This window comes from Nannospalax galili, unplaced genomic scaffold (assembly GCF_000622305.1).
Source record: "Nannospalax galili isolate Female #2095 unplaced genomic scaffold, S.galili_v1.0 scaffold95, whole genome shotgun sequence".
NCBI lineage: Eukaryota > Metazoa > Chordata > Mammalia > Rodentia > Spalacidae > Nannospalax > Nannospalax galili.
This window is the reverse complement of record NW_008342393.1, coordinates 183,286-207,511: the sequence shown is the minus strand read 5'-3', so window position 1 is coordinate 207,511 and position 24,226 is coordinate 183,286. Positions and strand designations below refer to the sequence as shown.

The window sequence follows — 24,226 nt, the reverse complement described above, 5'->3', positions numbered from 1 at the left end:
CTGCCTCCCAAGTGCTGGGACTACAGGCGTGTGCCACCATGCCCAGCTGTTTTTTAATTTTTAAAATTACATTTTCTTTTATTTATTTTGTGAATGTGTTGAGGGTTGCACAGCATAGTGAGGCTGTAAGGTCAGAGGACAACTTGTGGAAGCTAATTCTCTTCCACATGAGTCTCTGAGATTGAATTTATATGTCAGGATTGGCAACAAGTGCCTTTACCCACTGAGCCATCTCACTGGCCCAAGAGCTTTCTTAACAAGTGCTGCAAGACAGAGGTCCCTGTCATCCTGTGAAAAAGTAGCAGACCCTGGGCTTTAAATACTAGCCAGGTGTAGTGGCACATCTGTCATACCAGCACTGTAGCACTGTGGAGGCTGAGGCAGGAAGATTGCCTGGAGTTTGAGACAACCCTGGTCTATGGTGAATTCCTGAGCTACATAGTGAGACCCTGCTTTAATATAGATGTGTGTGTGTGTGTGTGTGTGTGTGTGTGTGTGTGTGTGTGAAAAGAAAGTGCTAGGGATATAGCTCAGTTGGTAGTGTTTGCCTAGCTGAAGGAAGTGCTTGGTTCAGTCCCTAGCACTGCAGAAGTTGGGCATGCTGGCACATGCCTGTAATTCTAGCACTTGGGAAATGGAGGCAACAGAATCAACTGTTGTACAGTGAGTTCAAGGCTAGCCTGAAAGAAAAGAAAAGAGAGAAAAGGAAAAGACAAAGACAAAGGCCAGACCATGGCTTGAGGTTGGGAGACAGTCATGGTTTTCTTGTGGCCTCAGACAATGGAAGACTAATAAGCCCTGAGACGGAGGACTTAGCGTTCAAATTTGGGGGCCCGGGACAACTTTTCCCCAGTAGTCATAGAAACCTTTGAGGATCCCATAAGCGTCTCTGAAACTGAGTTGCTAAGACTGGCAAGCCTTCTGGCTGGTCCTTACCCAGCCAGAAGACAGACGTGGAACAGCTGGGAACAATGGCAGACTCATGGAACTAGGTGGTCTGTATGGGTATCCACAATCTAAAGAATCCCTACGTGGGCCTGAAAGCGGCTATAGACGCAGTGTGCTTGCCAACACTGCCACCTGGTGGCAGCAACGCTCAGCGCCAGTGGAGGCCTATGGGCTGGTGCTCTGAGCAGGGTGACTCTGGGTTTGTTTGCTTTCTTCTTTGAAATCTCACAGGCTGAGGGTATGGCTCAGTGAAAGGTTTGCCTAGTACATTTGAGGCCCTGGATTCATTCCACCCCAAGTACCACATACAAAATATAAAAATTGCTCACAGTTTATAACATAGGGTGCCCACTTCTGCAAATAAAACCATATTTTGGTGGCTGGGGAGGTGGCCCAGTGGTTAGGAGCGCACTATTCTTGTAGAGCTTGATTCCCAGCACCCATGTCCAGCTGCCCACAACAGCCTGTAACTTCAGGTCAGGGGGAGCTGCTGCTTCTGGCCCCCGCAGGCACTTACACTCATGCACATACCCACACACACATACACATAACTAAAAATAAATCTTAATAAAGCAAAACCTATCCTTTGGCACAAGAGATGGTTCGGTGAGTTAAGGTGCTTGCTGCTAAACCTGACATCCTGAGTTTGATCCCAGGAACCTGTATGGTGGGAGGAGAGAGCTGACTTTCACAAGCTATTCTCTGACTTCTACACATGTGCCGTGGCATGCGCAAAGCCACATAGGATGCATTTTTTAAATTTTTATTTATTATTTTTATTTTATGTGTATGCGTGTATTGCCTGCATGTAGGTGAGTGTACTCGTTTCATGAAATGCCCACAGAGGTCAGAAGAGGTTGTCGGATCCCATAGGACTGGAGTTACAGACAGTTGTTAGCTGCCATGTGGGTGCTGGGATTCAAACCCAGGTCTTTTGCAAGAACAACTAGTGTTCTTAACCGCCAAGCCATCTCTCCAGCCCCTCAATGCAAAAAAATCCTATTTTTTTGTTGGCAGGATGTGTGTGAGCATATGTGTGTTCGTGTGTTTGGAGGCCAGAGGTTGACTTCTGATGTCACTCCTCAGGAGCTATCCACCTTGGGTTTTGTCTGTTTCTTTTTTAAGCAGGGGCTTCTCACTGAACCTGCAGCTCACTGATTGGGCTAGACTAGCTCTCTGATTAGCTCCAGGGATGCTCCTGTCTCTGCCTCCCCAGTGCTGGGGTTAACAAGTGCAAACAGCTGCCGCACCCAGTTTTTCCTACAAGGGTGCTGAGACTCAAACCCAGGTCCTCGTGTTTACTCAGCAGGCACTTTGCCAACTGAGCCACCTCCCAGCCCCAAGATCCTGTCTTAGAAAAAGGAGGAACCGCTGTTTCTACCTTCCTACTCTGTGCTTCTAGTCTGACCCTATCACAGCCCTGTCCATCATCTTACAGATAAGGAGACTAAAGCTCAGTGAAGAGAAGTGACTTGTCCAGAGTCCCACAGCTAAAACGATGAGCTAACCCTGAAACCAAAAATCTTACCTGACTCTGGGACATAAGCTGCTTTCCTAGGGAAGAGTAATTCATTCTTTTCAGCTTCGTAAGACTCCATCTTCACAAGCCTTGTCGGGTGTGGTGGTCCACGCCTTTAATCCCAGCATTCAGGAGGCAGAGGCAGGCGGATCTCTGTGAGTTCGAGGCCAGCCTGGTCTACATAGCAAGCTCCAGGTCACCTGGGGCTACAGGGAGACCCTGTCTCAAAAAAACAAAAAAAAAAAAAAAAAAAAAGCCTTTTGAGTTGAGGGCTCTGGGGACTACTCCTGCCTTGATCTGGGACAGAAATGAATGAAAGCTTACTGGGAATTCTGGGCTTGCCAGGCAGACTTGGAACACATCAGAAGTTTCCTGAAAGTTGTCTGAAATGCCAAAGAAACCACTAGATCCTTTTGTTTTGTTTTGTTTTGTTTTGTTTTGTTTTGTTTTGTTTGAGACAGGGTTTCTCTGTAGGCCCAGCTGGACTAGAACTCACTATGTAGACAAGGCTGGCTTCAGTCTCACAGAGATCCACCTGCCTCTGCTAGGATCAAAGGCATGCGCCACTCCTGGCCCACTAGATCCTTTAGAGGACATCATCCCAATAGTCACAGGAACCAGAAATAAATCCTTTAAAAAGCATCATCCCATGATTCACAGGAACCAGAAACTCAACTCACATGTCAGTGTGTCCACTTACTCTACTTCCACAAGTGGGAACCACCCCCCCCAATCCAGAAGCCACCCCTTCAACCTTAACTGGCCAGTGAAGACAGCTGTCACCTGGTTCTTGTATTCTTGGGAAAGCATTTGCCTTCCTGATGAAGAAACAAGATAAAATGACCAGGTCTAAAACTTGGTTGTTTGTTTTGTTGTTGTTTTTTTGAGACAGGGTCTCCCTATAGCCCCAGCTGGCCTGAAACTCCCTATGTAGACCAGGCTGGCCTCAAACTCAGAGAGATCTGCCTGCCTCTGCCTCCCAAGTGCTGGGGTTAAAGGTATGCTCTACCACGCCCAGCCTAAAAATTGTATTTTTAAATCGCTTATGACTTACCTCCATGAATTCTCTAGACTATCTTTCAGAATCCCCACCCACCAAATGTGACCACTCCCCCTGCCCATAACAGCTGGTATCCCACAAACAATGCAAATGTCAAGCGAGAAAAGGAAAGAGCGCTACAAGGAAAACCTTCCCCTAGTCAGGATATGATCTGTGGTTGTTTCATCCAGGAAGCTCATCTCAAACCAGGAATGGTGGTACAGGCCTGTAATTGAAGAACTTGGGAGGTGGAAACAGCAAAATCTGGAGTTTAAGGTCATCTTTGGCTGTGTGGTAAGTTCCAGCGTAGCCTGGACTACATGAGAGACCCAAGTGGGAGTGGGGGAGGAAGGAAAGAAGGGAGGGAGGGACGGAGGGAGGGAGGAAGTGGGGAGGGGAGAGGGGAGGCAGCATAAACACACACCATGAGCCCTGGAAATGTTCCACATGGTCCTGGAAGCTGCCAACAGCTCCCCACAGCCCAGTGACATGGGCAGCATCAGTACCACGGCTCTAGGAGTCTACTTCCAAAAGACTGCAAAGCTCTAAGATTAAACAGCAGCAATAAAAACAACAAGCCCAGGATGCATGCAGTCTCGGAACACAATTCATCAGCAGAAGACTGTGCTAAGGTCTTGTGCCCTGCATCCCTCGGCCCCCAGCTAATCCCTATCTGTCTGGGTCACCAGAGCCGTGCATAAATACACCGTCTTTAACACAGACCCTAACATGTCCACACTGACCCACAGCACATCAGCGTGTCCAGGTACCCTTTCCTGAAGATGGCATAAGAGGGACATTATGCTACAGTAGCCTCAGCTCTGAGGACACACTCAGCAAATAACGCACAGGGCACAGCCCATAGAACTTGGCGCCAGCAGCGTCAACAAAAGAGGCCTGAGGCACTGAGGGGTGGGCCCTGTAGCATTCCCAGGACCAGCTGCTGACAGCTGTTCGGCCCAAATCCTTCTAGACTCAACACATCCTTACCAAGAAGGCTGCCAACCTGTCATAGTGTCCCTGGTCCCCACCTTGCTAGCAAGCATGCTAGGGAAACCCCATGCCACTCCACTGTCACTTAGCTGCAATGGGGCTGCGTTCCGTCCTTGTCATCCCCCAAGGAGGGAAGCTCCATTAGCTGGCAGGGTCATGTCAGCAGCCTGGCTTGGGGTGAGACATTGTCCCCTGTCTCCCAACACCCCAGTCAGGACAGCTGCTACAAGTGTGAAGACAAAGGCCTCTATATTCTTTTTTATTGTTTGAGACAATCTCATGTAGCCCAGGCTAGCCTCCACCTCCCTATACCCAGAATGAGCTTGAACCTCTGATGTTCCTGCCTCTATCTCCTGAGTTTTGGGATTACAGGTGTATGATATCACCCCCCAGTTTTATGTGGTCCTGGGATCAAACCCAGGGTTTCCTTCATGCTAGGCAAGCACTCTTATCAACCAAGCTATATCTCTAGCCCCAAAGACCTCCAGATTCTTTCCCAGGGAGGGAGAGAGCATCGTCTCTCAGCAGCACCCAAAGTAGGTATCTCACACACACACCTACTGACCACCTAACGGGGATTCCATATGCACCCCCAAAGTGCTCATTCGACCACATAAACACAAAGAAACCCGTACAGCATGCTCCTCCAGCACCATCTTTGGAGACTAAGAAGCTGCAGATTCTACGGGCATCTGTATTGCAACAGAAGCAACTTCTGGCCTTGAGAGGGTTAACTGTGGGCTCTTGGCTCCATGGCTCTGTTCCAAAGGGTCTCCGTTAACACCAAAGGTCTCCTGCTATCTCACTCTCTGTAATAGATTTTTCCCATTGACGGCTCAGTTTATTGACTATCATTTCCTTTGCTGCAGGGGAGCTATTTTCTGGGTCACTGATCCAACCAACTTAAAAAGGGCTGCATTGATTGGGTTTTATTGGTGACTTGCCCGGAGAAGGGCTGGCTTGCTTCTACCTGCTAACAGCTCCTTTGTTTCCCATCTCAGCCTCCCCCCACTCTGTTGACTTATGGTGGGGACAAAGTTGAACCACTTAGGTAGTGGCCTTTATGGAGTGATGGGGGACTTCTGGCTGCCTCAAGCTCTCTGTAGCACCGGGGTAAAGTCCATTAAAAGAAAAGAAAACAAGGGGAATGGATGCCTATAGAGCTTCAGTAATGATGGACAGAAAGCCCAAAAGTCACTCATTTGTTTAATAAGCATTTATGGAGCACTTACTATTCGGGATTGTCATACATAAAACTTTAATGACATTTACAGGTGACAAAACTTGAATGTATCATCTGCTTGATGCTCACAACTCTGAGGGCTAAACAAGACAATTATTATCACTTCTTCATGGATGAGAGATAAAAAGTTAAGGAAGAAGGATACTCAAAATCACACAGCTCAAGAAAAACATATTAAGTGGGAAACTCAAAAACTTAAACCTGGCTATTCGTCGTTCTGGACTGAGGAGCTCAAGGGAATAACAACAGGTATGAGGCCGAATTTACATCCAATCTAAGATGATGGTTATTTGTGTGTGTGCAGGGCATGTGTCACTAATAAGAACAAGGAAAGTCCAGAAAAACCATAGAGATCCCAGAGGTAACTAGACCAACCCCCTCCTCCTTACAAGTGGGAAAAAAATGAGTTTCAGAAATACAAAATAATGAGCTAAACCAGCTCAGTGGTATAGTGCCTGCCTAGCAAGCATAAGACCTTGGGTTCAATCCCCTGCAAAGAAAGAGAGAGGGAAGGAGGAGAAGGAAAAGGAAAGAAGGAAAGAGAGAGAGAGAGAGAGAAGGGAGGGGGAGTTGGAGATGTAGCTCAGTTGGTAAAATGCTTGCTTGCCTAGCATGCATGAAACCCTGGTTTCCATCCTCAGCACTGCATAAACCAAGTGTATGCCTGGAATCCCAGCAGTTGGCAGGGAAGGTAGAGGTAGGAGGGTTAGAAGTTCAAGGTGGGGACTGGAGGGATGGCTCAGTGGTTAAAAGCACTGACTGCTCTTGCAGAGGACCTAGGTTCAGTTCCCCAAACCCACATGGCAGCTAACAACCATCTGTAACTGCAATTCCAGGGGATCTGATGCTCTCTTCTGGCTTCTGAGGGCATTGCACACACATGCATGTTTACATGCATGCAGGCAAAACACTCATACACATAAAATAAAAATAAATAAAATAAAAAAAAATTTCAAAGAAGTTCAAGGTCATCGTTGGCTGCATAAAGAATTTGAGGCTAGCTTGGGATTGGACCCTGTCAAAAGGAAGGGAGGAGGGGAAGGAGAGAGGGAGGAAAGAAGAGAGAGGGGGAGGAGGGGGAGGGGAGGAGGAGGAGGAGGAGGAGGAGGAGGAGGAGGAGGAGGAGGAGGAGGAGGGGAGGAAAAATACTGTACCCAAGGTCAAATGAATTCATATACTATGCATTCATTCATTAGCATGCTAGGTACTTGTAAGCACTCTTACCAGAGCTTTAGTGGGGAGCAACAGCGGAAAAGCCAGTTACCTGCAGGAACACTCATCCATTCAGATAACATCTGTCCCAGATGCTTTGATCCTTTTCTAATCTGGGTCACTGATCAGACGCTTTTTCCTCCCTCACCCTCCCACCCCAGCCTGTTAGCACATGATGGGCAGTCCATCTCCAGCCAGGACCTCAGAAGCATCAAGCCCTGGTACCGGCATTGGAATGCCCTGCAGTTTCACTGACCCCCCCCCCCAAATTCTGTGCTATTTGAAACACAGGGAGCTCTTCTCTAAAAGGACAGCCTCAGCTACTCAGTCCTCTGGACGCACAGGAATAAGGTGTGCAGAACAGGAATCAGCTGCTAGCCTACAGATCAGCCATATGAGTTAGGGGTGGCTTACTTTTGTGAGGATAAATACCTGCCTGGTGATCTCAGTAGGAGAGGGGCGAGATGGTAAGGGGCTATGCATATCTGTGTGCCTGCATTTGAAGCCTGTGCAGTTCATCCTGGCTGTTCCATTTACAGGCTCATTTATTCATTCAGCAAGCTTCTGTTGGCCCAGCTTTTCCTCTGTGGTGAGCATCGCCCCGGGATCCAGTGAGTCAGAGATGAACAAGACACAGTCTCTGCCCAGGAGAACCTTGTGGCTGTATGTGGGAGAGAATCACACATATATAGAGAATTTCAGTTCCATGCAGTGAGCACCACCATCGAGATAGAGGGGAAGAGGAGAGGTCAACAAAGGCCAGGGGATGGGAAAAAGGCAGAGAGAAGGATGGGAAAGTAGCTCATAAACCCAAAGCCTGTACTGAGGCTCACAGACAAAAGGGTCAATGGTGAGAGAAACGTGTAGGGGCACACCAGTTCTCTGAACTAAATCAGTCAAGTTCAAGGGAGAGAGGGAGGAGCCCACAGAGCTAGGCAGGAGCCGGGTGGTAGAGGGCAGGATTTAGGAAGTTCAGGCAGCAAGGGTCTAAGCCTGGGGTGGAAGCCTGGAAACACTTTCTCAAATCTGCCCTGGAAGACCAGCTCTTTTGCATGGGCGGATCCCAGAGCCAGACCCAAGTGTGGGATGCCAGTGGTGTGTGAGAGAGACATTCTGTCCCATGGATGTTGACATCACTGCCTTCCAACCTTTATCCCTCCCTCACCCCATCAGCCCCCTGTAATGCAAAATCTGTGTTTCACTCAGTCTGAATGAGAGAATTAAATCATCCAGATTAAATAAATTAAATGAATGTCTTCTCCTGAGCAGGAAGCTTGGCACATTTCAGAGAGAATTCCAGCAAACCCTCCAGAAACATAGACGGCCTGAGAGCAACCCAAATGAACAGGCTAAAAGGGTCGGCCAGTTACCAGAACCCATTTCCCTGTGTTCATCCAAGCAGCCAAGGGACATGCATTGCACAGACACGGGAAGGCTGCTCAGCAGAGCAGCAGGGGTCAGGCTCTCACACCAGAAAAAAAAAAAACCCTGACCTCTACACACCACACTCAGCCTGTGAGCCCACATAGGTTCCTGAAAATCCCAAATTCAAATTCCAAAAGGAGAGAGGTTTGTGGGTCCTGTTTTAAGGTGGTTTTTCCACACACATATGCGCGCACTCACACACACAAAACCATATCCACTTTTGCATACATACACATTTTACAATACATCATACATACATCACAGTGCTACACAAGTACACACATTCATCCACTCACACATATACACTCATTGATTGACACAATCATGCATCTCACAACACACATACACTTCCTCAAAAATGCACCTAGACTCACTGGGCTAGGGATTAGTGATTAGTGATACAGTGCCTGCTAGTGTCCAAGGCCCTGTGTTCCATCTCCAGCACCACACACACACACACACACACACACACACACACACACACATACATTTCTTTTCTTAGTCTTTCAGGTACTGGGATTACATATGTACACCAAGATAACCTATTTAAAAGTCCTCTCTTGGGGCTGAAGAGATGGCTCAGCAGTTAAGAACATTGGCTGCTCTTGCAGAGGACCCAGATTCGATTTCCAGCACCCTGTTACTCCAGTTCCAGGAGATCTGATGCCCTCTTCTGACCTCCTAGGGCATTGCAGGACACAGGTGCATTTACATACATGCAGGTAATACACTCACACACATAAAAAAATAATAAATAAAATATTTTTATAAAACATAAATTAACATGTCCTTTTCTAGCCTTGTGAAGGAAGGGGAACAGAGCTTGAGGCGACATGATTTCTTCCTTTCTGTTTCTAAAACTAGAGTCACTAAAAATTCACTGTTTGCTCAAAATGCCGGTAGAAATATTTTTATTTTGTTTTACAGTGCTGGGGTTGAACCCAAGGCTTTATGCACACTCAGCAAGCACTCTATCAAGAAGCCAAATCTGAAGCAGGTGAATCTCTATAAGTTCTAGGCCAATCTTGTCTACATAACAAATTCCAGACCATCCAGGGATTCGTAGTGAGACTTTGTCTCAAAAACAAATAAACAAGCAAAATCCAGGAGCTATACCACCAGCCCCTGGAACTATTTGGGGGAATACAGGGACATCACGGTGTGCATGTGGAGGTCAGAGGACAACTATCAGGAGTTGGTTCCGTCCTTCCACTATGTGGGTTCCAGAGATGAAAATGCAGTCATCAGACTTGGCGGCAAGCACCCTCACCCACTGAGCCATCTCACTGCTTGCCCCAAGAGCTGTTTTTAAGGTGTAGCTTGCTAGAAAAAAATATCTGCCCAGACATGTGCCTCAGTCAGATCCAAAGCCTCTTCACAAACAATATTCACAGCTCAGGATGCAGAATGTTTCTTTAACCCCCAGAAGCTCCCAAATGCCACCTGGCTTCCAGCAGCATCCATTGACTTTGTCTGATTTTGAACTTTATATAAATGGAATCAAAAGTTCACTCTGACATACTGTAATAAAATCCACATCAAGAAAGATATCACATTGGGGGCTAGGGATGTAGCTCAGTTGGTAGAGTACTTGTCTAGCATGCACAAAGCCCCGGGTTCCATCCCTAGCACTGCATAAACGGGGTGTGACGGCACATACCTCTAATCCCAGTGTTTGAGAGACAGAGGTAGGAGGATCAGAAGTTCAGGACATCCTTGGCTATATAGTTAATTTGAGGCCAGCCTGGGCTACCTGACACCCTGTCTCCAAAAAAACAGTATATCACACAGGAAACAAAGTTATAGACCAAGGATGAGAAAAGTTTTGGGGGTTGTTTTGTTTTGGGAAGGATTGGATTTGGGTTTTATTTTTTTAAGATAGAATCTCACTATGTAGCCCTAGCTGGCCTGGAACTTGCGACATAGACCAGGCTGGCTTCAAACTCACAGAGATCCTCCTCCCTCTGCCTCCCCAGTTCTGAGACTAAAGGCAGGTGTCACCAAGCTCTATGGGGTTTTTTGCGGGGGTCCCCAAGCTTTTTGGGGTTTTTTTTTTTTTTTAATTTTTTTTTTTTTTTTTTTTTTGTATTTTTGAGACGGTCTCCCTGTAGCCCCAGCTAGCCTGGAACTCACTATGTAAACCAGGCTGGCCTTGAACTCACAGAGATCTGCCTGCCTCTGCCTCCTGAGTGCTGGGACTAAAAGTGTGTGCCACCACATCAGGCAGTTTTCTTTCATTTTTATTGCATGTGTATTAGTAGTGTTTTGCCTGCCCGACTATAAGAGCGTCCTGTGAATGCAAAGCCCAGGGAGACCAGAAGAGGAACAGTTGTTAGCTACCATGTGGGTGCTGGGAACCAGAATGGGGTCCTCTGCAAGAGCAGCGGGTACTCAGCCACTGAGCCACCTCTCCAGCCCCAGTTTTTTTAATGTAATATTTTTATTAAATTTTTATAATTTCATACATTTCATTCATGAATATAATGTATTTTTTAACATTTGTATGTAAGTACACATGTGTCATGCAATGCCCTTGGAGGACAAAAGAGGGCATCAGATCCCCTGGAACTGGAGTTACAGATCGTTATTGGTCACCATGTGGGTGCTAGGATTCAAACCCAGGTCTTCTGCAAGAGCAGCCAGTGATCTTAACCACTGAGCCATCTCTCTAGCCCAACATATAATGTACTTTAATCATACTTACCCCCACTCCTCTTCCTAACTCCACCCAGATAGACACCCTGACCCCTGACCCCAAGAAAGGGTTTTGAAGAGTAACAATTCACTCTACTGATCTAAGGAGCTCTCTGATCCATCTGAAGAAACTGTCCAGAGTGAAGCCAAACTTGTTGCTGCAAGGTGTGGGCTTGGGGATGCCATAGACAATCAGCTCCCTACACACACACACACACACACACACACAGAGAGAGAGAGAGAGAGAGAGTACATTTGTTCAAAGTGCTTAATTCCCACTCAGGAGATCTAGGTGGGAGTGTGATCTCCCAACTGACCCTGGGTAAACCACCTCATCCCTTGCCCACGTTTCATCTCCACAGTAAAGATAGCGGAGCTCCCCTGAATGCTTGCTTCTAGGAATCATACTACTCCTCTCTGACCACAGCTCAGCAAACTCTGGTCTTCACCTGTATGCTCACAGCCTGCATGCTAAGAATCATTCCTACACTTTCAAATGGTTTGGGGAAAAAAAAACAAGAGAATAATACTTCAGGATGCACAAAAAATAAATGAAATTCTAATGTCAGGGTCCATAAATACAGCTTTATTGGAACACAGTCACACTCATTCATCTGCGTCTGTGGCCGCTTATGGCCGAGCTGTGACAGAGACCTCATGACTCAAAGCCTAAAACACTTGCTTTCCGGCCCTTTCAGAGAAAGTTTATCCAGCCTCGCTCTAAATGGTACACTCATCTCTCTGCCCTAGGCACTCTTTTGTAATCTTCTACCTCCTCACTGAGATGCAGAGAGGGTTGCCTAAACTGCCAGGGGGTGAGCTCCTCAGGCTGGCTCCTTGATGTTCACTCTGGTTCTGCTCCCCGACACGAGGCTCTAAGGCAATGGGCAAGGTGTGGACTCACCTCCCAGCAGATATCAGTAACTGAACTCAGTGCAAACTAGATGCCCCAGCTCTGCCCTATACCACCACACCCAGCCCAAAGGTCTACTGGTATAATTAGCAATAATTAGCAAGCGATTTATTTCCTTTTTTTCTTTTCTCACCATTCCTCTCTTTTTAATTAATAAATTAAATATTTTTGAAACAAGGTCTCACAATAGTCGTGGCTGACCTAGAATTCTCCATGTAAACCAGGCTGGCCTCAAACACACAGACATCCCACCTGCCTCTCCCTCCTCAGTGCTGGGATTGCAGGTGTGTGTTACCATGCCTGACTTTCTTTCTTTCTTAAATAAATTTATTTATTTTTATTTTTTGTTTTATGTGTATGAATGTATTGCCTGCATGTGTGTACGTGTACCCGTGTTGTGCAGTGCCCACGGAGAAAAGAAGAGGACGTCGGATCCCCTGGAATCGGAGTTATAGACGATTGTTAGCCGTCTGTACTTCCCAAATTCTGGAGATTATAGCATGTGTCACCATGCCTAAGTTTGAATTTGTTCTAGAACTTCATCTACATGACATATAAAGGGCTCCTGATTCAGGTCTTGCCTCTTTCTCTCAGCCTGTCAGGGAGATTCCTCTATGTGGTGGTGGGTAGCTGTTGTTTGTTCTTTTTGGCTGCTCTTGGCAGAGGTTTTCAGATCTCTGCTCATGGCTCTGTGTACATCCAATCTGTTGTTTCCCATGCTGCTGGGTGCTTCTCAGAGCATCCGCCTGGTTCACTGGTTCACTCTGCTGGGGAGGGTTCCTCAGTCGGTCAGGTTCCTTAGTCAGTCATCCACTTCCTTGTCCCCTTATGGAACTATGTATATTCAGCAGGATGACTACAAGCAGAGGTGTAGGGGCACAGGAAGTGGGCAAGCTGAAACTGACACCACACCACAACCCACCAATCTACTTCGGGAGAAGGGGCAGGGAGCCCAGAAGGGCTGCTCTGGGGCTCCTCCAGTGACCCAACTCCTCCCCCCTGCCTCCCATCCAGGAAAACCTTTCAACTCCTCGGTGTGCTCTGCCGGACCCAGCTAAGCGCTTAGCTTCCTGAATGTCTCACCCTGCGCCATCCTGCTGCATTATAACAAGACAATAATCAATGAACTGCTAACTCTATTGCCATAAAGGAGCGAGCCCAACCTTATATAATTCTTTTTAATTGTTTTCTCACATTACAAGGTTTTTTCTTTTCTTTCTTTTTTTTTTTTTTTTTTTTTTTTTTTTTTTTTTTTGCTAAACTTATGCCGCCATAAGTTATGTCGTTTAATTTCTCAAAGTGCTAATAATTTAATTGCTTCCTTCCTGCAGACAAAGTGCCTGCGCTGTCCTCCCTCCCCAGCACGGAGATTATAAAACGGGAGTTGGCAGGAGTACCCAAGAAGGGGCGTCTTTTTGGCGGCAGGGTTTGATAGGAAGCAGCTTTCTCAGAAGTCAGTATGTGGGACTGGGAATCTGGCCTGAGACTTCAAAGGGGCACGAGGCCCAGCCGCGCAGCAGAGACTGCCCACTTGCTCCAGGGGCTTTATGATAATCACAGGGGAGGGGAAAGAGCTGAGATCAGAGTAGCTGGTTGGAGAGCTTGCAGCAACCAGCTTCCTATCCTGGAAGACTCTCAGGGAAACTGGGGTTCACCATAGCAGCAGGGGATTAGCTCAGACTGCAGGGGGGGAGGCCCCTGATAGTGACATCTGACAGGAAGTAGATTTATGGAACCTTTAGGGACAGCCTGTGACCCTCTAACTCATCTTGTTATTTTATCTTCACATCCATACCATACTGCTATTTTACAGATCAGGAAACTGAGGCAAAGAAAGGTTACACTGAGCCACAGATGGTAAAGGTTCTTACATTCGGGTTTGGGGATCTGAGTTCAATTCCTAATCCCACAGGGTGGTAGACTCCAAAGAGTTATCATCTGACCTCTGCATCTACCTGTGTTGGCATGGACACACACGCACACACAAACAATAAATAAATAAACAAATTAAATAAGTAAATAAATAAATAAAAGGCTAAGTCATCAAGGTGTCATGCCTATAATCCCAGCACTTGAGAGGCAGAAGCAGGAGGAGCATGCATTTCAGGCCAGTCTGGGCTATAGAGTTGAGACTCTATGTCAAAAAGCCAAAAAGAGGGGCTAGGAGATAAAGTATTTTCCAGACAAGCATGAGGCCCTGAATTCTATTTCCAGGACCCATGTGAAAAAGCCAGGCATGGTGGCATGTATCTGTAATCCCAGGACTGAGGAGACATGGACAGGCAGATCCCTGGGGTTCAGTGGCTGGCCAGCCTAGCCTGCTTGGCAAGCTCCAGGCTAGTGAGAGACCTCGTCTCAAATAAACAAGGGAGATGTCACCTGATGAATGAAGTCCCCTGTTCTCCACACCCATGAATTCACATGTGCACCTGCACACACACACACATACACAATGGCACACATACACTCACAAACATGTACATACACACAAAGACAAAAAGGAAGGAAGGGGCCAGATGGGGTGGCACACACCTTTAATCCCAGCACTCAGGAGGCAGAGGCAGGCAGATCTCTGTGAGTTCAAGGCCAGCCTGGTCTATATAGCGAGTTCTAGGACAGCTGGGGCTACAGGGGGACCTGGTCTCAAGAAGACCAAAAAGTAAGGAAGGCAAGAAGGCAGGAAGGCAGGAAGGAAGGAGGGAGGGAGGGAGTCATGGGAGCTGGAGAGATGGCTCAGCAGTTAAGAGCACTGGCTGCTCATGCAAAGGACCTGGGTTTGGTTCCCAGCTCCCACACAGTGGCTAACAACCATCAGTAACTCCTGCTCCAAGGGCTCAAATGCCCTTCTCTGGCCTCCTTAGGCATTGCATGCATGTGGTACACTTACATCCATGCAGACAAAATATTCATACACATAAAAATAATAAATAATTTTTTCAACCAGGCATGGTGTCACATGCCTGTAATCTCAGCATTCAAGAGGTAAAGACAGGAGATCAGAAGTTCAAGATCATCTTCAGCTACATAGCAAGTTTGAGGCTAGCCTGGGCTACACTAGACCCTGCCTCAAAAAAAAAAAAGCACAAATCATTCATTCCGTACCCTATCACTCTGTCTGTCTGAGCTGAGAAAAATAGGCTTTGCAACTCTGGAGAAGGTCAGCAGGACCTTAAGTTGCCAAGATCCCCACCTTAAGTTGCCCAGGGAGACCCCCTAGTGCCAGCAGAACACACACCTTTCAGTGGCACCTCTGCACCAGGCCATAGCCCAAAGTCTCCATCCTTGGCAGAGAGCAGCAGAGACCTTATGAGGTACTGGCTTGGTGAACTGTGGGAACTTCAGGAAATTTACCTTAGCTAAGCACAGAGAGCTCAGAGCCACTTGGGCCTCAAGTGGGATGGCCTCTTTCTGGGAGGGGCTTCCACCACCCTCGCATTGACATACCCATCCCCCAGGTGGCCTCTGGTACCTCAACCTTGAATTAGGAAAAATGTTATTAGTAAACATAAGCCTGCCAGGCCTACCCACCTCCCTGACTAAACAGGAAGCATTCGGCAGGTAGAAGCTTGCTTCACATCCCAGTGGACAACCCCCCCCCAACCCACTCAGTCCTCTGCCCACAGGATTTATTAAGCACTGATGTAGGTGCCAGGGACCCAGGCTGGAGGCCTGAGGCTCATCCTTTTTTTTCTTTTCGGGGTGTGTGCAAGGGGATGTGTGAGTGTGCATGCCTGTACATGTACAGGTGCATACGTACAGGACAGAGACTGAGTACCTCCCACTATTGTTTTCCACTTTTTTTTTTTTTTTTTTTTTTTTTTTTTTTTTTTGGTCTTTTTGAGACAGGGTCTCCGTGTACCCCCAGGCGGGCCGTGAACTCACAGAGATCCACCTACCTCTGCCTCCCGAGTACTGGGATTAAAGGTGTGCGTCACCACACCCGGCTCCACTTTATTTTTTGAGACAAGGTCTCCCACTGAATGTGGAGCTCACTAATTGCTGAGACTGGCTGCCCTGTGAGCTCCAGGGATCCTCCTTTCAATCCTGCGATTACAAGTGCATGCTGCCATGCCTGACTTTTTACATCAGTGCTGGGGATTCCAACTGGGGTCTTCATGCTTATGCAACAAGCACTTTATCCACTTGGCCCATCTCCCCAGCCTTTCAGGCATCATCTGTTAAATCTCCCATTCAAGCCCCTGCCAGATCTCCCAGGTTCCCTAAAGGTAAAGTTGCCCCACTCCATCTCAGAAGGCGACAACAGTCCAATCAAAGCTGCTAAGAAGCCACAAGTTGAGCATCTACAAAGAAAAATGATTCTTCTTCCTCCTTTCCCTCAGTACCAGGATGTGAGGACCCACAAGATATTCACAAGCTGGACCCAGAATCACCAGGGAAAAAGCCAGTCCAAGCTACATTCAAGGGAATCTCTGCTGCCCAGACCAGTCCCAGTCCTGGGACTCTGTCCAAAGCCACTGATGTGTGCACGGCTGGGCAGAGGCTCTCCACAGTCTCTGTCTCTGTGTGTGTGTGTGTGTGTGTGTGTGTGTGTGTGTGTGTGTCTGTGTCTGTGTCTGTGTGTGTGTGTGTCTCTCTCTCTTTCTTTCCTGGAATTTCTCTCTCCGTTCGATGGCCAGTCAACAGAGACATCAGGCCTGAAGCCACGGAGAGAAACTTCCCAGGCAAGCATCTGAGAGATTCCAAAATTCTGTCTCCTCCCTCCCCTCACCCCTTCCACACCACTCTGGTCTTCCCTGTCCCTGAACCCAACCTCCTGCTCCCCAGTCTCCTGCCTCAGGTCCTGATACATATCCCCAGAGCCTGCAATACCCTGATGCTAGCCCCACTCCGGTCTCTCCTGCCTCCTCCTCCAAGAGGACTTATGTGGCCTGCCTAGTAAAGAGGATCTTTCTCCCTCTCCCTCTCCCCACTTTTTTTTTTTTTTTTTTGAACACCCATTTTCAGGCCTCCTCTGAGCTATGATCAGGGCTTTGGCTTCTGAAATTACATCCCACAGGTTGTTGATGACCTGGCTGAGCCCTTTCCCAGCTGGGTGGTTCAGGCAAGCTCCCTTCCCACTTCCTTGGTGTTGGTTTTATTTCAATCACTGAAAAATATAGCTGGGCATGGTGGTACATGCCTATAATCTCAGCAGTGTAGAGGCCAAGACAGAAAGATCAGGAGTTGAAGACCAGCCTATGCTACACAGGAAGTTCCAAGGCAGTCTAATGAAACCATGCCTCCAAAAAACTAAAAGAGAAAAAGTCTGGAGAAGGGAGGGAGGGAGGGAGGGAGGGAGGGAGGGAAGGAGGAAGGAGGGGAGGCTGAGGAGATGACTCAGTCAGTAAAGTGCTGTCCTTGCAAGCATGAAGACTTGAGTTTGACCCCCCAGAACCCATGTAAAAAAGACAAGTGTGATGGTTGTGCGTGCTTTTAATCCAAGTGCTGGGGAGGTAGAGACAGGAGGATCTCTGGGGCTTACTGGCCAGGTATCCTAGCATATCTGGCAAGTTCTAGGCCAGAGGCCCTGTCTCAAAAAAGCACGCCTGAAGAATACTGCCCTCTCTGGCCTCTGTGTTCATGCAGTCACGTGCACTTGCATCCACACCTACAGACAGACAGACAGACAGATCCTTCATACAAAACAGATACTTGGCAACTTGGTCCAGGGAGGATAGTTTTCTAAGCCTCACTCTCGAGGCCCCTTCCTTGTCTCCCCCATCCAGAAGTGAAACCTGGATGCAAACTCAGCTATGGGGGCTGCAGATGCAGTCTCAGCCAGCAGTTTGCAAAACCCTGACTAGTCCAGGAGCCGACCTGGTTGCTACAGGGGAACAGAAGTCAGTGAGGCCCACAGCCTGCCCTCTCAAGTGTGAGGATCTAAGACAGGAGCCTGGAGATGGGAAGATTCGAACAAAAGCCTGGGAAGAGCATAAGCAAGTGGGGGCCTCAGACTTCCCAGTAAGTAAACACTGTCCACAAAACTTGCATGAGAAAGTGGATGGAGAGTGCTGGTTCCCCCCAGGAGAAATGCACCAATCAAGACCTCAGAGACATAGACTTAAAGGAATACGAAGTCCATGATCAAAGCTGTCACCCTCCACTGCTGCTCTGGTAAAAGGGGCGGGGGGTCCTCTAAATCTGCTATAAAAACCTTAAGGACCAAAGACAAGATACAAACTCAGTAGTAGAACACTTGCCTGGCATTGAGTGGGCCCTAGTTAGATCCCCAGCACTGCACAAAACAAAAATAAGACATGAAACAAGGGGCCCAGGAAGATGTAGGTCAATTGGTAAAGTACTTGCCTAGCATGCACAAAACCCTTAGTTGAGTCTCCAGCACTGCATAAATCAGGCATGGCGGCATATATCCGTGATCCCTGTACTTGGCAGGTAAAGGTTAGAGGATCAGAAGTTCAAGGTCATTCTCAGTTACATTTCAAATTTGAGGGTATCCTGGATTACATGAGATCCTGTCTCAAAAACAACCAAAAAAATTTTTTCAAAGAGCCCACAAGAGGCCGGGCATGGTGGCATGTGCCCAGCACTAAGGAAGCAGAGACAGGTGGATCTCTGTGAGCTCAAGAAACCCACAAGGGGCTAGAGAGATGGCTTTGGGTTAAGAGCACTTACTGCTCTTGTAGAGGACCTGGTTGGGCTTCCAACACCCACATCTGGTGGCTCACAGCCACCTGTAACTCCAGCTCCAGGGGGATCCAACGCCCTCTTCTGGCCTGTGTGGGTTCCCACAGACACATTCACATGTATATGTGCACACACATACACAAAAATATAATAAATTAAAAACACACATACACACACACACACACACACACACACACACATCAGTAGTGCCATCACCAGTTGGTAGGCTCCTTGGGACAAGTCTTAGCTCTCGGTCTCAGAACCCTCTAGTACACTGGGAGAAGACTAAGTGTAGAGGCATGGCTAGCATCCTCTGACTTCTTGGAAATACACAAAGCTGTTATAAGCTGAACATCCACACACACAATCCTCCCTCCTCTAACAGCCACCTCTGCCTCTTAAGGGAACCTCTACTTCTCTGATGAGGAAGGTAAGGCCCCTTGTATATAGAAGCTGGACATCCCAAGAGCCTCTGCCTCTAAGTATAAGATGGGGTCCCTCCCGTCACCAACCCCACCTTGGAGAATCTAGATGATTTTGACCTTTGACCCTGCAGGCAGCCCAGCACTGCCCAGAAGACCCGGTACCCCATACACACACATCAGCCCATACACCTGGAGCCGCAGAGGTAGAAAGTAAAGGAGGCAGTAGAGTGAGGGTGTGCAATGGGAGGGTTCACCACAGACCTTGCGCTTCTGTGTGTAAGCTAAGCTTGTGGAGTTTGTTGAACAGGGCATAGTGGCACACAACTATGGTCTAAGCTACTCAGGAGGCTAAGGTAGGAAGATAGCATGGGCCCAGGACCAGCTTGGGTAACATAGCAAGACTATTTCTTTCTTTTATTTTTTCTCCCCAGGCTAGCCTCTATCTCTCTGTAGCCAAGGATGATCTTGACCTTCTGATTCTCCTGCTTCTACTGCCTAAAAGCTGGGATTATGTATGTGTACTACCATGGCTGGTTTACCAAATGCTGAAGATTGAATTGAAAGCTTTATGCTTGCTAGGCAAGCATTCTACCAACTGAGTCACATCCCCATCCCTGTTTTGATTTTTAATTGTATAGCAGGTAGGGGTAGACTTGACCATCTGATCATCTAACAGTAAACACAACCTCCTCGATAAGTTCTAATCCCACTGTATATTGTATATGTTTCTCCTCATCTTCCTGCCCTCCTCCCCTTCTCCTCCTCTTTGTTTTTCCTTGAGACAGAGTCTCATCCTGTAGTCCAAACTAGCCTCAAACTCACCATCCTCCTGATTCGACCTTCTGAGTGCTACGATTATAGGCATTTACCAGTACACCCAGCTCTTTGGTTCTTGGTGAATTTATGCTATAGCGCTCACAGTCTACAACCATGTGTGTGAATGAAGGAGACATTCATGTCTGAGCAGGAGGTTCATAATGGCCTGTATATGTATATGTTGACCCTCTTACTACCAATCCACATGAAACTACACATCATGGCTGCCTCCAGGAAGGTACAATAAAGTGCCAAGGGCAGAAATGAGAGCGATTACCAAACATCACTGGAGGATACCAGACATGGTGGCGCACACCAAATGTTTTATAAACACAATTTTTAAAAAATTTCATTTGGGGGGCTAGAGTGATGGGGCTAGAGTGATACCTCAGTGGTTACTGGCTGCTCTTGCACTTGCCAAGGATCAGGGTTTGGTTCACAGCATCCATGTGGTGGCTAACAACCATCTGTAACTCCAGCTCCAGGGATTCTGATGCCCTCTTCTGCCCTCCTCAGGCATTGCATGACACAGGTGCACTTACATATAGGCAATATTCTCATGCACATTGTCCTAGTTTGCTTCTCCACTGCTGTGATAAAAACACTGACCAAAACCAACTTGAGGAGGAAAGGATCTATTTCACCTTCAACTTGGGGAACCAGGGCAGGAGCTCAGGGCAAGAACTGAAGAACAGATCACGGAGGAGGAATTCTGCTTACCGTCTTGTTCCCCTGGCCTGTACTCAGCCTGATTTTCTTTTTATACAACACAAGACCACCTGGCCAGAGGTGACACCACCCACAGTAGGCTGAGACTTCTGACATCACTCAAAAATCAAGAAGATGCCCCACAGACATGGCCAATAGAAGCAGTTCCCCAGCTGAGTTCCCTCTACCCAGGTACATCAAGTTGATAATTAAAGCTATCCAGCACACACATAAAATACAAAGATTTGTATTTTACGTGTATGAGTTCTTTGCCTGCATGTAAGTGTTCCACATGCATGCAGTATCCACGGAGGCCAGGAGAGGGAGTCAGATCTTATACAACTGGAGTTACAGACAGGTGTGAGCCACCATGAGGGTGCTAAGAATAAACCTAGGTCCTCCACCAGAGCAGCAAGTGCTCTTAATTGCTGAGCCATCTCACCACTGAGCCATTTCTCAGCTCCTACATACACATCTTACATACACAATTTTATTAGAAGCAAAGGCTATTTTAAATGTGAATTCAATAGATTGTCTTTTCAATTCTGCAGACACAGCTAGGATAAGAAAAACAAAGGTCTGGTTACCAAAAGGGTAGAAGGAAAAATAGGGAACCAAATATAATTGACCACCGACTAAGGCTCCAGGATGAGAAGCCACAAGGGGCCAGAGAAGTCAGAGGGAAGGACTGGACTAGCAGAGAGATCAGTACTCACTGGAAGATGGGGGACAGACTTCTCAGGCTCCCCTTTCCCAGCAGAAGTCTGCAAGGTAGAGGGACCTTGTTTATGGAGACAGGTTCTTTCTTTTTTTTTTTTTTTAATTGAATGTTTGTGATTTTATACAATATACTTTGATGGTCTTTAGATGCCCTCCCCTCTCTGCAGCTCCCCCACTGCCCCTGCCCAATTTAATGTACTTTCTTTCCTTTTTTTTTTTTGCTCTTTTTGAGACAAGGTCTCCTTGTAGCTGCGGCTGGCTCGGATTTGCTACGGAGACCAGGCTGGCCTTCAACTCACAGAGATCTGCCTGCGCCACCACGCCCGGCCTAATGTACTCTCTTATATACATAATATGACCTATAAAGTCTGATTTGTGACCCCAAATGTCCTTCAGTGTGGGTCTATCCACTGGGCCCACTTAGAGACAGATTTTGTGCAGCCCAGGCTTACCTTGAACTTGTTACATAGCTGAGGTTGGGCTTGAACTCTGATCCTCCTACTTCTCCTTCTGAATGCTAGAATCACAGATATGCACCACCATGTCCAGTTTGGGTGGCACTGGAGATCAAACCCAGCAGGGCTTTGTGCATGCTAGGTGAGCACTCTCCCAGCAGAGCTATTAATACATATGGGGGGGGGGGCTTCTAAAGAGAAGAACCTGGCAATTCCTGTCCTGTGCTGCACCAGGAAGTTGAAACAGGAGAGAAGGCGCCCTAGAAGGCACAAACAAACCCCTGTGGCTGTCTTCCCTCGGCATTCACTCATCAGGGGAATTTCAGGATCTTTTCCCCAAACTGAGCCTCAGTTTCTTTGGCTGTAAAATGAAAGGTTCAGCCAGACAGATCTGGACAGTGCCTTTCAGCTCTAATAGTCTCTGGTTTGATGGCTGCAGTCTTCTGAAAATGCGCATAGAATAGATTAGTTTTAGCAGTAGCAAAAACCAAACTGAAAATCAGATTTATCATTTTAATTAAATATACTTTACATGCTCAATTTCTAGAGAGCAAAATGCTTCCCCCCACCCATCAGTTTTCCTTTGTGGGAGACATTCATGCTTGCTGCACAATTTAATAAAATATCAAAGCACCCCCTAAGAAGACACACAACAAACAAGTTGTAACAGGTATTTCCCAATGGAAAAGTGAGACCGACTTGTGACAGGGAAAAAGAACTATAAATAGGAAATGTCAAGTGAGGGTCAGTGAGGAGGGGTCAGGATATCAGAGGACCAGGAATCAGGCTAGACTGGGCAACTTAATGAGATCCTGTACCTACAAAATTTTAGAAAACTAAAAAATAAAGTGTTTTTTTTGTTGTTGTTGTTTGTTTTTTTTTAATTTGCTATTGCCAGACTGGGGTTGTAGCTCAGCTGGTAAAGTGTTCGCCTAGCATGCATGAGGCCTGGGTTTGATCCCTAGCATTGAACACACCAGGCATGGTGTCCTATGTCTATAATCCCAGCACTCAGGAGAAAATCAGGAGGATTAGAAATTCAAGGTTCTATGTAGCAAAGTCAAGGCCATTCTGGGCTATATGAGACCCTGTCTCAAAAACAAAAACAGGGCTAGAGAGATGGCTCAGTGGTTAAAAGCACATACTGCTCTTTCAGAGTACCAGAGCTTGATTCCCAGCTCTCACATGAAGTGGTTCACCACTGCCTATAACTCCAGCTTCAGGAGAATCTAATGCCTCTGGCCTCTGTGGGTACCCGCATTCATATGAGCCCACTCCCCCACAATTAAAAAATAATAAAGATAAACCAAAGAGTAAAGTCATCAGTATATTTCTGTAAGAGTTCAAGGGATTATACTTCTCAGACATTAGGCTTAAGTCTATATAAAAAGTTATTTAGACAATTATTTATCATTGATGATTTTGTTCCTAATCAGAAAGTGCAGCTCAGATGTAAGACTTAACTATTGTTCTAAAATAATGGCTAAATTTGTTTTCTCTCCCTATCTAGAAGCCTTTGAGAGGGAACTGACACTGATTCTAGCCACTCTGATAGCTACCAAAGTGCCTGAAAACAAATCCTGAGACCAACACTCTTGAGTCCAGCCTTGGCAGACAAAAGGAAAATGAGGAGGAACTCAATAGAGGGATGCTTTTGGAAGCCCTCATCAAAAAATTCCAATGGACTTTAATTTGGACATTTGAAATTTGCCCTGTTCTGACTTTTTCTGGTTCCCTGTCTAGAACTTATAATACAACTACTCTTGCCTTTACTTTTCCTTCACATCTCCTAGGCACCAGTCAAGGATCTTCTTTTCTAGAGTTAAGAGTTATACAATTTGGGAGACTTTTAGATAGACCCACTGAAGGGGGTACCCCAATTGCCTCACCCTGTGTCCCTGTTCAGCATGGAAGAAGCAGAGCAGTCTGTGTCCCAATTCTCTATCAGCTATTTGGGTAACCTCTTCAGATGGTGGTGTGATAAGAATAGGAGGTAGAAATTGGCTAGGCAGTTAGGGTAATAAAGCCCCAAAGAAAAGTAGCCAGTTTCTTGGCTAAAACTCACAATGTCCTTGGGCCTCTTAGCAACATACTCCATTCCAAATGTCGAAAATATTTGGGAGCTTTTATCTAATCCTTAAAAGATTTTATGGTTACCTCTTCAGAGGGGTAATGTTAGAATAGCCAAAAGCCCCGCAGGGAAAAAAATAAATCAAAGAAGAAGGAAGAGTATAACAGAAAAAAGTGATGGGGAGGTATGGGAGGAGTTGGAGGGGAGGGAGCGGGCATGGATTTGATCAAACACCTTATATGCATCTATGAAATTCTCAGTAAATTACTTATTAAAAAAAAACTTAATCCAGAATATTAAGTCTTAGATGTTTAAATATATCTCATGGAGATTAGGAAGAAAGTTTCAAAGAAGCTGTGATAACATATCTTCTGATATTGAAATGCTGATTTTATAAATG

General features: G+C 46.7%; 1 long non-coding RNA gene across 2 annotated transcripts in view; it reads right to left on the bottom strand.

The window, feature by feature from the left end:
• The window catches only part of LOC115071287, a 66,610-nt gene that overhangs the window by 31,972 nt on the left and 10,412 nt on the right, over positions 1-24,226 (bottom strand). For both annotated transcript variants that reach the window (XR_003850376.1, XR_003850377.1), the window contains exon 2: positions 7,387-7,615. This is a non-coding gene — a long non-coding RNA (uncharacterized LOC115071287). The remainder of the gene's footprint in view (positions 1-7,386; positions 7,616-24,226) is intronic.